General features: G+C 46.6%; 1 protein-coding gene across 3 annotated transcripts in view; it reads left to right on the top strand.

Annotated features, from left to right (window-relative positions):
• Srgap3 (SLIT-ROBO Rho GTPase activating protein 3) overlaps positions 1 to 11042 on the top strand; it is a 229393-nt gene that overhangs the window by 1256 nt on the left and 217095 nt on the right. The gene's annotated exons all lie outside the window — the stretch shown is intronic.

Raw genomic sequence — 11042 nt, 5'->3', positions numbered from 1 at the left:
TGCAAGCCCCTTGCTATTTATGTATATATTTTTTGATCTGCTCTCCCCATCCCTTCTTTTGGCTTTTGTGGGTGGTTGTTTTGCCTCTGCTGCCTTCTCTGGGCTGAAATTCAAATGCATGAGTATGGGCTGTGTGTGTGTGGGGGGGTGGGGGAGTGGGGGGCACAGCATCCTTAAGTAGCCCTTCTTTGTCAGCATTTCTTGCCTGGTCTGAGTTGCCATGGATTAACTGTTATGGGACATATTGATCCAGACTAATGCAGGCATTTAAGCATAAAGAGAGAGTTCTGTGCAGAAAATGTATTATCTTCCAGTGTGCAGCCTGGTCCTTCTGTGCACACCGGTGTTTCGGGTCATCACCTTTGGTTAAAAGCCAACACCTCAGTGTCCCATTTGGACTGGTAGGTGCGGCTTGGCTCCCCTGGTTCTGGGGAGAGTCTGCCTGCTAGGAGAGTGAGATGACCTTTGGGTGCTGGTTCCAGCTTGGGTGGCATAGAACCCACACTTCTCGCAGAAGCCGCTCCCTAAGTCCTTGCTAGCCGAGAGGAAGAGAAGGGCCGCAGTTGCACAGCTAAAAGAAGGCAAGCAGCCTCTGCTCTCTGGCCAGACGGTGGGCTCTCTGCACCCCCAGGCTTCCTAAGCACAGCTCCAGCATGGAGAGCTGAAGGTTCCCTGCCCTGCTTCCCCTTCGCAGAGCCTGTGAGGGAGAGAAGCAGCTGGGGCTCTAAGCACCCATTTTCTTTCCAGTCCTCGGTTCTCCTTGCTGCGACACAGGGCGTGTTGTGGTCTCACGCAGAGTGGGTACGCTGCATCCTTCAGTGGGTGTGGAGGCCTGGTTTGGAGGCTGTCTGTCGAGCAGGGTGCTGCTTTGAGGTTCTGGCGACCAGAGGATGCCACGCCTGTTTCTGTGCTGCCCGAGGGCTCCACGCCGCAGGAAGTCAGTAGCCTCAGGCTGTCTGTCTGTCCGTCTGTCCTGACTGGGCTGCTTTCAACCTTCTGATTTGGGGGGAAGCTTTGGAGCACAGGCATGCAGTGGGGGTGGGGGCTTTGTGTTTTCCTTGTCTTTGGTTGTGGGCCCAGCCAGGATGTTAACTGTCCCTGGGTAGACCTCAGGAATAAAGAATTGAGATCTCTCCCATTCCCTGGCCTCCTCCTTAGTTTTCAGCTCAGTGTCAGAAACAGTGACTTAAATGTGTCAGCCTTGCTGACAATTGAGAAACAAGCCCTTTAGCTGCCAGAGACTGGGATTCAGCCAGCTGTTCAGAACAAAAACCGATTTTCAATTTTGTATATCTACTTTTTAGGGAGTGAGTTTATACATACATATATATATATGTATATACACACACATATATGTGTATATATACATATATTCTCAAAACACATATCTATACACACACAAAACAAAACATTGTGTGTGTGTTTTGAGACTATCTTGACTACTTTTTTTTTTTTAAATTGATATTCCCATAAAAATGTTGTGACAGACAAGAGAATGGGATGTTTGGACAGTGTGTGTGTCTTGGTAGGAAATCTGCTTATCTCCTCTTTAAAGGCTTACACCAGGCAGCCAACCTTTCCTGAGGACCCACAAAGCATCACTTGTCCCAGTAATTCGCTTCCTTTCACCTTTCACCTTTAACTAACGGATTGACTAGTACATACAAGGCGAGGGCAAGGAATTTCTTCAGGAAATCCGCCCAAAAGATCTGCTCTCTTCTAGATTCTGGATGTCTTTACACTCTGACTGAGTTTGTTTATTTATTTATTTTTTATTTATTTATTTATCACCTATAGTAGGCACCCATAAGATTCGGATCACAGGACTGCTGCACCTGAGGCCCTTTGAAATCTTTCCTTCCAAACGTTTTATCTGTTGGCCTGGCCTGGCATGTAGCTCAGTGGTAGAGCACTTGCCTAGCGTGTCCCAGGCCCTGGCTCCCATCCACAGCCTTGTTTGTTAATTACTCTGGTAAGGATTGATGTATCCAGGCACCTCCTGTGTCTGGGGCTCCATCCTCGGCTTCACCGCTCTTGGTCCACACGGTGTACAAAAGGCTTAGTAGGAGCCCAGGTTCAGAGATAAGGAACTGAGGCCTGGCAGTGTTCAATGACTTACCCAAGGTCGCAAGGCCGGCATCTTCCCAGGCTTGGTGTCCCCGAACATTGTCTGGCTGACACAGCCCCTTGAAGGATTGATGTCAGTAGCAGATGGCAGTGTTGTGCTGGGCACTGGTGGCCTCTTGATGGCGTCCCATTGTTCCCTTCTTTCCTCCCTCGGCCTTTGTGGCTTGTCTCTGAGGAATGTTTGATCCATGAGCAAAAATAATGCTTTGTGCCAGTTACTGTCTTCCTGGCGTCTGGCCAGGTTGCTGCTAACAGTCTACTTCATTAGACAGATCTCATAGACAGTGGATTTTGTGAGGGAAACTTCTGATTTTTCGAAATGACATTGAGTTTCACTGACTTAACAAAGGATGGATACTTTTGAATCGCGTGCATTTCCATTGTAGACGTGTTTAGATTCAAGCCCTCCTTGCCTCCCAGGTACCTGAGTCTGACTGTGTACCAGTGCTCGTGTGTACCAGGGATGGGAACCTCAGTGTCCTCTAGGCTCACAGACTTTATGTTTGGCTAGCTGTGGCTCATGGATTTTTTTTTTCTTAGACAGTCTCACCTAATGGTTCTATAGGTTTTTCTTCTTGGAGACTTCTTAGAATAGGACAGACACATCTCTGTGACTGCCTACTCCTTGGGGGTTGGGACCCTCCAGTTTTGCCCCTGACTGTACTTCACCTTAGTTGCTGTGGTAACAGCAGCCACCACTGTTTGCTGTCTTCATCGTTTCACTCGTGTATTTGGGGGCTGTATGTGTGGGTTTCTCAAGTAGCCCAGGATAGCCTTGTACTGTCTAGCCAAGGATGATTTTGAACTCCTGACCCCCTTGCTTCCACCCACCTCCTGAGTACTGGGTCACAGTATAACCATGCTTGGGTTCATGCCATGCTGGGGATTGAACCCAGGGCTTCCTGCTTGGTAAGTGATCTGCTCTATCAACCAATGGAGCTACAACCCAGTCCTTCCTTCATCTTAGCTCTACTGCTTCCTGGATCGCAAATCCCAATGTGTTGGGTGCTTGCAGGGTAGAAGGAAGATGATTCGTGGCAGATGGCACACTTTACTGATAGCGGTAGAAGGGGTGGTGACAGTTATGATAGACCCAAGGGCACACATCTTGTCCAAATGCACAGTCCCACCTGAGTGCAACCGTTTGTTGCCACTTTTAAGCTTGCCCACGTTTTAAATTTTTCCATAGGTGCCAGAAACTTGCAGGGGAGCTTCATGTTTTTCAGGAGGTTTTCCAAAAGGATGCTCCAGAGATTTAACTCTCTGTACTTTGTCAATATGGTGGAAGAAAGATAATGGCTGTCCCCACTTTATGCTGCCTGTAATACTTCTACCAGTATATCCCTTAGCTCTTGGCTCTGCTCACTGCTTATGTCACGCATGCTCACTGTGCATCTCTGATCTCCATGGCTAGGGGTCAGGATGGATTTGAGCTGGCTCATTCTCAGTTCCCTGACACAGGCTCCGAACAGACATTACTTCCTATCTTAGGTGCTCCGAAGTGTCCCTTTACAATCTGCTCAAGAACCTCGATTGAGAGTGACATTACATTCTCTAGCCGGAAACTGGCAGGCTGTCACCCGTTCCCATTTTGAAAATCAGAACATTTGCCTGTCTCCAGCTTCTTGGCATCCCCGCTGTCCTCCACAGTTCCCCCTGGAGATCACTGATAGCATTTGGGGATCTTATCTGCTGAATTCTCTGTACCCCAAGCTCTGATTGCTCTCGCTGCCAGACATAATGGTCACATTCACTCACCATGTTCCTGTTTCCATTTCAGCCCAAGAGAGAATTGAAACAGGAGCGTGGTGATTGACTTTAGGAGCATTCATATTTATCACAGGCCAACTTTTTAATAGTAAAAGTGAAAAAAAAGTGGGTGTCTTAGTTAAGGTTTTACTGCTGTGAGCAGACACCATGACCATGGCAAGTCCAAAAGACCAAATGACATTTAATTGGGGCAGGCTTACAGGTTCAGAAGTTCAGTCCATTATCATCAAGGCAGAAGCATGGCAGCATCCAACCAGGCATGGTGCAGGCAGAGCTGAGAGTTCATCATCTTCATCTGAAGGCTGCTAGTAGAAGACTGACTTCCAGGCAGCTAGGGGAAGGGTCTCAAAGCCTACGCTCACAGTGACACACCTACTTCCACAAAGCCACACCTCCTAATAGTGCCACTTCCTGGCCCAAGCCATCACAATGGGGGAAAGAAGAATAAGCATGCAGGTATCAAGCATTGACCTTGTCCTCAAGCCTTCTGTGGTGTTTCCAGAGAGATAAAAAAGTATAGGATACACTATTTACCTTCTAAGGCTTCCCTTAGAAAAATGACAGTAACATAAGAAAAGATTAAGAAAACCCACAATGCAACTTTGCAGCTGTCAGAATGAGCTCTAGACTTGCAGAGAGCTTCTTCCATGTTTCTTAGCATGGTTGGAGAGCCTCCTTAGATTCTTCAAGCATTTCAACAGGACAAAGGAAGGAAAACACACTGGATGGGGAGAACTGTGGGGAATGGTGGGGACTGTGGCCAACAGGGCAGTTTTAGAGGCACAAGGGCTGCTCCCTCCAGCTTGTCATTGCCTGGCTGGAATGTGAGCCCTGGGTGGGCAGTTCTCCCACTGTTGGGAGGAAAGCTGAACTGAAACAAAATCGCTTGGTTGTTTAAATGATGACCCAACTTTTAAAAATTCTACCCTCTCTAACCAAACACATGGGTGAAATAGGGCCGAGGCAGCCCATTTGGCCTCCAGCTCACAACTCGTGGCCTTTACGTTGAAATCTGTAAAAATCCCTCGAAGTGGAGCCTCAGTCACTCTCTTCTTTGTCATTTTTTCTAAGACAGTCTTACCGTTATAATAGAAGTCTCCCCTTACCCCTCCCCAAATGCTCAACACACCTCCTCTACCACCAACTGTTCCCAGTTCATGCCTTTGCTCTCCCTCCAATGTCTCTACCCTGTTTGTTCAACCCCATTACCCTTCAAAGGCTGCCCAGATGATCTTCCTCCTCATATGATGCCTTCCCAGCTCTCCCAGGCAGAATGAACAGTTCCCACATTCCTTCCCCACCCCCACACCTCTCTACCCTGAACATTATTACTCTTCATCAAATTCTAGAGATTAGATCCTCATCCATGAACTCCAGAGGGCAAAAGTGCACACACGGAACCATCTTTGCTTCTTCGGGCTGAGAGTGGTTGAGAAGTGCCACTTCCCTTAGCCTGGACTGCCACAGCAAGACACACTAGCTGCATGGCTTTTACCTCTTTCCCTCAGTTCAGGAGGCTGGCAACTCCAAGATCAAGGTGCCAGCAAATTAGGTTTCTGGTGAGAGATGGCTTCCTGAATTGTAGACAGCGGCATCCTATTGTCTGCTCATCTGGCTTTTCTTCAGAGCATGCTCACAGAGATCAAGCACTCAACATTTGGAGCAACCCACAGGCCTATATCCTCACCTCTCAGTACCATGATTGGGGGTGGGATGGGCTCACATATGCATTTTGTAGGATACAAACACTTGGTTAAGAACAGCATACTTCCTGTTTTATTGAGAGGAGGTGCTTTCCTATGCAAAGAAATACTCCTGGTTTGCCGAGCTTCCTCCTTTGTCTCTGGTGTTTGTCAGCAGAGATTTGGCGAAGGATGGGTTGGGAGCTAGTAGGTCTTGCACTAGTCTTGATGGGGTGCAGCTTTCCTTCCAGCTGCCCATCAGTAGATCTAAGGGTCCCTATTGGCCGTTTCTTGAGGGGGTTTCCTCTCCCATTAATTCCTTTAGTCATTCTTTAGTAGGTAGGTCTATATAGGTTTAGTTTGTAGAGGAAGGCAATTGCACTTTCTCTTGTTTTGTGACCCCTCTACCTCTGCAAGAGACTCACCAGTTCTCTAGATGAAGAGGTGAAGTTTAGAGAAATAAAATCAATTGCATCAGAGTCCTCAGGAAACCCTGGCAAAGCTAGGTTCAAACAAGATTCCACTTTCCAATTTCCACTGGCACGGGAAGATAAGAGGCTGGTGGGGGCAACATGGCGCGTTGGGTGAAAGAAACTAGGTCTTGAAAATTCTTGGATAAACCAGATGAAAATGGCCTGTTTCCCTTCAGGGCTTCTGACACCCTTGGCAGTGTTGGAGGTGAACTTCAGAGTCTGGTCAGTCTCCTCAAACTTGGTCCACCCTGAAAGCCTCTTTCCCCAGCTGGTTTGGGAGATTCTTCCTTGGCTCACGGTTTGGGAGATTCTTCCTTGGCTCACGGTTTGGGAGATTCTTCCTTGGCTCATGGTTTGGGAGATTCTTCCTTGGTTCACGGTTTGGGAGATTCTTCCTTGGCTCACGGTTTGGAGATTCTTCCTTGGTTCATGGTTTGGGAGATTCTTCCTTGGCTCACGGTTTGGGAGATTCTTCCTTGGTTCATGGTTTGGAGATTCTTCCTTGGTTCATGGTTTGGAGATTCTTCCTTGGCTCACGGTTTGGGAGATTCTTCCTTGGTTCACGGTTTGGAACACACCAGCCCATACAATTCATGAATTATCCATGTCTTCCTGGTGTCCGTTACCTCATTCCCTGATTCCTGCAGGGCTTTTCCCAGGAGGCAGTTTGAAGAGGGGCTGAGGGAAACAAACGCATGCCCGGTTCTGCTAAGCAATGCCAGTGTGATGCTTTGTGGTTACTTACAACATGTGAGCTTTGGCATTTTCAACTGCAGAGTGCTCAGCTACTGACTTAAATGGCAATTTGGAAACAGCTGTGTCCTGATCAACACGCGCTACCTGTAGGGTATGTGGGGGTGTGTTTGCCTGTGTGTGACAGTGCAGTGTGTGTGGCGGTAGGGGATGCTTAAGGTGCCGTGAGTGGACTTTGTACTGCCCCTAGAATTCTGTGGTCTGTGCAGATGAAAACTGGGGAGCCCATGACTCCTGCAGCTCTGAATAAGTCAACCTTGGCCACAACTCAGAGGCATAAGAAGTACCCTTTCTTTTCTTCTGTCATTTGGTTTCTCTGTCACGTCTCTGTTTTGCTGGATGGTGACAGAGATACATCTGGGCCAATTTGGGGGCCTCTCTACTGATTCCTCTAGGGTCATGGCCTAAGATCCAGAGCGATTGTGGACCATTGGTTGTAATGTACTATCAGTCCGAGTTTGTCAGCTACAGAGCTGGGGTGGCATCTTTCTTATTGAGTCTTCAGTGGTCAGTCCATGCTAATAATCATTCTTTGTCCTTTGGATGTCTCTTTCCTCATTTCTTGTATGTAATATGCAGAGATGGAAGGGCATCATGTCATTCACATGCATACCAACTCTGGACAATTATCCTTGGTCCATCTTGGTTGTCCCTGTGAGCCTTCATCTCTGCTCTAACAAAGGTTCTGTCTCCTTTCAGTTCACATGAATCTGTTTGCTAACTAATACATCTTCCTTTCCTTGTGGGTGGGTGGAGTAGAGAACAAAAAAAATTTTTCTTATAGACCCATAACTTCTACATTCACATTATTTTACTAACCCTCTTCTCTGATATAGGAAATGTTTATCTGCCAGCTTGTACATGCGTGTGAATATGCGTGGGTGTGCATAGCATAAAATGAGAGGAAAGGCTATATTCTCATGCTGAGGGATCAGGCTTTCTTTTTTAAAGATTTATTTGTGCGTGTGTGTGTGTGTGTGTGTGTGTGTGTGTGTGTGCGCGCGCGCGCGCGCGCGCGCGGTGAGTACAGGTGCCTAAAGGCTCCAGAAGAGGGCGTCAGATCCCCTGCAGTTTGAATTATAGGCAGCTGTGAGCCACCTGATATTAGGGTCGGGAACAACTTGGCTCCTGTGCAAGAGTGAGTGTTCTCAATCACTTAGTCTTGAGGTCTTCCCAGACCTCGTAAAGATGTTATCTACATTCATTTTTCCTGGTGTTTTGTTTGTTTTGTTTTAGACAGAGACTCATGTATTCTAGGCTCCGTCAAACCCAGGGCCTTGTGTGTGGTAGGCAAATACTGTCCTAACTGAACTACATCTCTGGCCTACCCATATTCTTCCTCTTCTTCCCATGGACTAAGCATATGAAAGCCCAAAGTCCAGAATTGTCTCTTTTTCCATATTACCCCTGAGCTAATTGAAAAGGGACAGTAGTGGCTTAGGAAATATTTAGGAAACCTTTGACTATTTCTGCATGTGGGGACTTTCGTTCCTTCTTTATCTGCATGGCCACAGTATGACATTGATCAGCTCTTGGTGGGATTGATGTGACCTGGGTCTTTCTTGGTTGAGAGAAGGAAATTGTATAATGTGGACTGTGCCTGCTAGATAGCAGTGACCAACCTGCCTTAACTTGTGATAGCCGAGCATTTCTCCAGATACTACCAAATGACTTCCAGGAGACACACTTGTCCCTATAGACAGCCATACTTCTAATTGGTCTCCCTCTCTTCTTTTATCCTCATGGCCTGTCCCCCAAACCCAGGGCATCTAGCAGATGTCCTTACAGTGAAGTCTGATATCCTCTGTTTAAAGTGCCTCATTAAACAGTGTCCATTGTAGTCTCTCATTAAGAACCCTAGACTGGATTTACAAAGCCATAGTCTTACCTCTTCCCTTAACTGTCTGCTCTTGCCAGTCTTCACTTCTAGGTCTGTTGATCTCTGCTGATTCCTCAATGTCTCCAATTTCTCCCCTTTGCAGAATGCTCTTTTTCCGACTAGCCACTTGCTTGACTCTTTGGTACTCCACTTAACTCTCTGGCTGCCTGGTAGCTCCAAGAGCCGTGCAGTAGCCCTTCATTGGTCAGCCGACAAGAGTTCTCTAGCACTCAGGCTACATGGTGATTCCCCTCCTGTGTTTATCTATTCTCTTCTCTAGAGCCAGAGCTCCAAGAATAATTCTGAAGACTGCCTGTCGTGCCTCATGCTTGTATTTCTAGCCTCAAGAGGCTTAGGCAGCGGGACGGCAAATTGGAGGCAAGACAAAAAAAAAAAAAAATCGGAACTTCGGTGTCTCTTGTTTGTGCTTTTCTGTCATGCAGAGCTTCTCCTGGTGTCTAACAGGTGCCCACAGCAGGCAAACTTATTGGGGGGTGCCTACAGTAGGTGAGCTTGTTTGAATGTGATGGACTTGGTGATGTTATGGAGACGTTATGCATTCTTGGAGACAGATGTTGTCTCCAGAATGAAGCAGATCCAGGCTTCCACCGGCACAGCTGAGAGAGAACTTAGAGGTTGAAGGGTCTGGAGATGGGACACTTGCATCCATGGTGGTTACTGGTAGGAATGCTGCAGGGAACTGAGTACAGTCTATTAGTTGAATTCCTACACGGGAGATGGGAAGGTGGAAAGCGTTCCCCAAGCCCCTCTTCCACACTCATAGTTTTCTAGAAAGGTGGTTATAAAAATGGACTAAGCAATGATATATACTGGGCTAAGAGTGTCAGGGCCTTGTACGGTGGAGGTTCAGATATGTTGAGTTGTTGCCATGGAGAACTGGAGAACGTATAGGAGTAAGACTCTTTGGGGTAGGTTTTTGAAGAGTAAATAGAAACTCTCTGGGTAGTGGAAAGCATTTTGTGAAGGGAGAAAAAAAATGGACACAAGGCTCAGAGGTCACCAATGGGGCCTGGTATTTGGAAAACGCTGAGGTGTTTGATGTGTGGAAGCGGGAGTCTATGCTGGAGCGACTGACGAGCTTTTCAACCAGCAGGCCCCATGAGTCTTTGACCATGGGCAGGGTGCGATGAAAGACGGGCTTTGACCATGGACAGGGTGCGATGAAAGACGGGCTTAGCTTGCTTTTCCCAGCATGAAACATATATCTATGTTGCAGCGTTTGCTAGAATTTTCTTAGTATAAATTTTTTATTTGAAAATTTTAAGTTACATGTATGTATGTATCTATATATGAATGTATGTATGTATGTATGTATGTATGTATATGGGGTAGTGGCATTTGTGCACCATGTGTGCAAGTGGAGGTCAGAGCATGAGTGTGAGTTCATCCTCTCCTTCCATTGTGTGGGTTCTTGGTGGCAAGGACCTCTCTCTGCCGAGGCGGGTCTCGGACCCTGACTGCTCCTACTTGTAAAGGCTGGTTTATTGTTACATCATATGGCCAGAAGACATTTTGTTTATCGACCTGTTTGTCAGTGGACACTGGAGTTGTTTCTGTGTTTCAGATGTTGTGAATAATGCTGATACACAAAAAGTGACCACAAAAGTCACAATTTTTTTATAAGTTCATTTTTGATTATGTGTGCTTTCTATATTCATTGTTTCAAAGGCTTTGAAAATAAAAATATAGAAAGAAGGAGAAAAGCCTAGAAACCACTCTTGAGGTAACTTCTGTAAGCACTCAGTGTATTTCTTTACAGATCCCACATGCCTGTACTCTATCAAGTCTGTTTTATATCTGTATGTAGCCAAAAAAGAGATCACAGCTCAGTGATATAGGCCTAGGCCTTAAAATAGAGCACAGTCGCCTTGTGTGTTTGGATGGGTCTCTTAAGAGACTGTTGAAAAGGATGCTGAAACCTGTTCTATTGCGGTGCATGGCTTCTCTCCACCATTTCTGATCCAGCTCTTTGCAGATTTTAAAAACAAAGTGTATAAAACTGAGCATTCCCATTAAGAACTGCTTCCAAAACCTCAACCATTCCTGCCCCTTTCACTTTGAATGTCCCCCTTTCTAGTTCCTGCCTGTCTCACTTCCATTCTGGTCTCCAACAGGCCTCCCCTTGTAGGTAAATTTGTGTGGGCATTTCCTCAAGTAATGACTGATGTGGTAGGTGGTCTTGAGAGACAAAAGAAAGCAAGCTGGCAAGACAGTAAGCAGCATTCTTTCATGGCCTCTGCCTTAGTTTCTGGCATCAGGTTGTTGCCTTTAGTGTCTACCGCGACTGTGCCTTCAGGATGGAGTCTAAGCTATAAACTGAAATAAACCCTTTCTTTC

The sequence above is a fragment of the Mastomys coucha genome, unplaced genomic scaffold (assembly GCF_008632895.1).
Source record: "Mastomys coucha isolate ucsf_1 unplaced genomic scaffold, UCSF_Mcou_1 pScaffold20, whole genome shotgun sequence".
Classification (NCBI taxonomy): Eukaryota; Metazoa; Chordata; class Mammalia; order Rodentia; family Muridae; genus Mastomys; species Mastomys coucha.
Note: the sequence above shows the minus strand (reverse complement) of the source record. Positions and strands in the feature narration are given on the sequence as shown.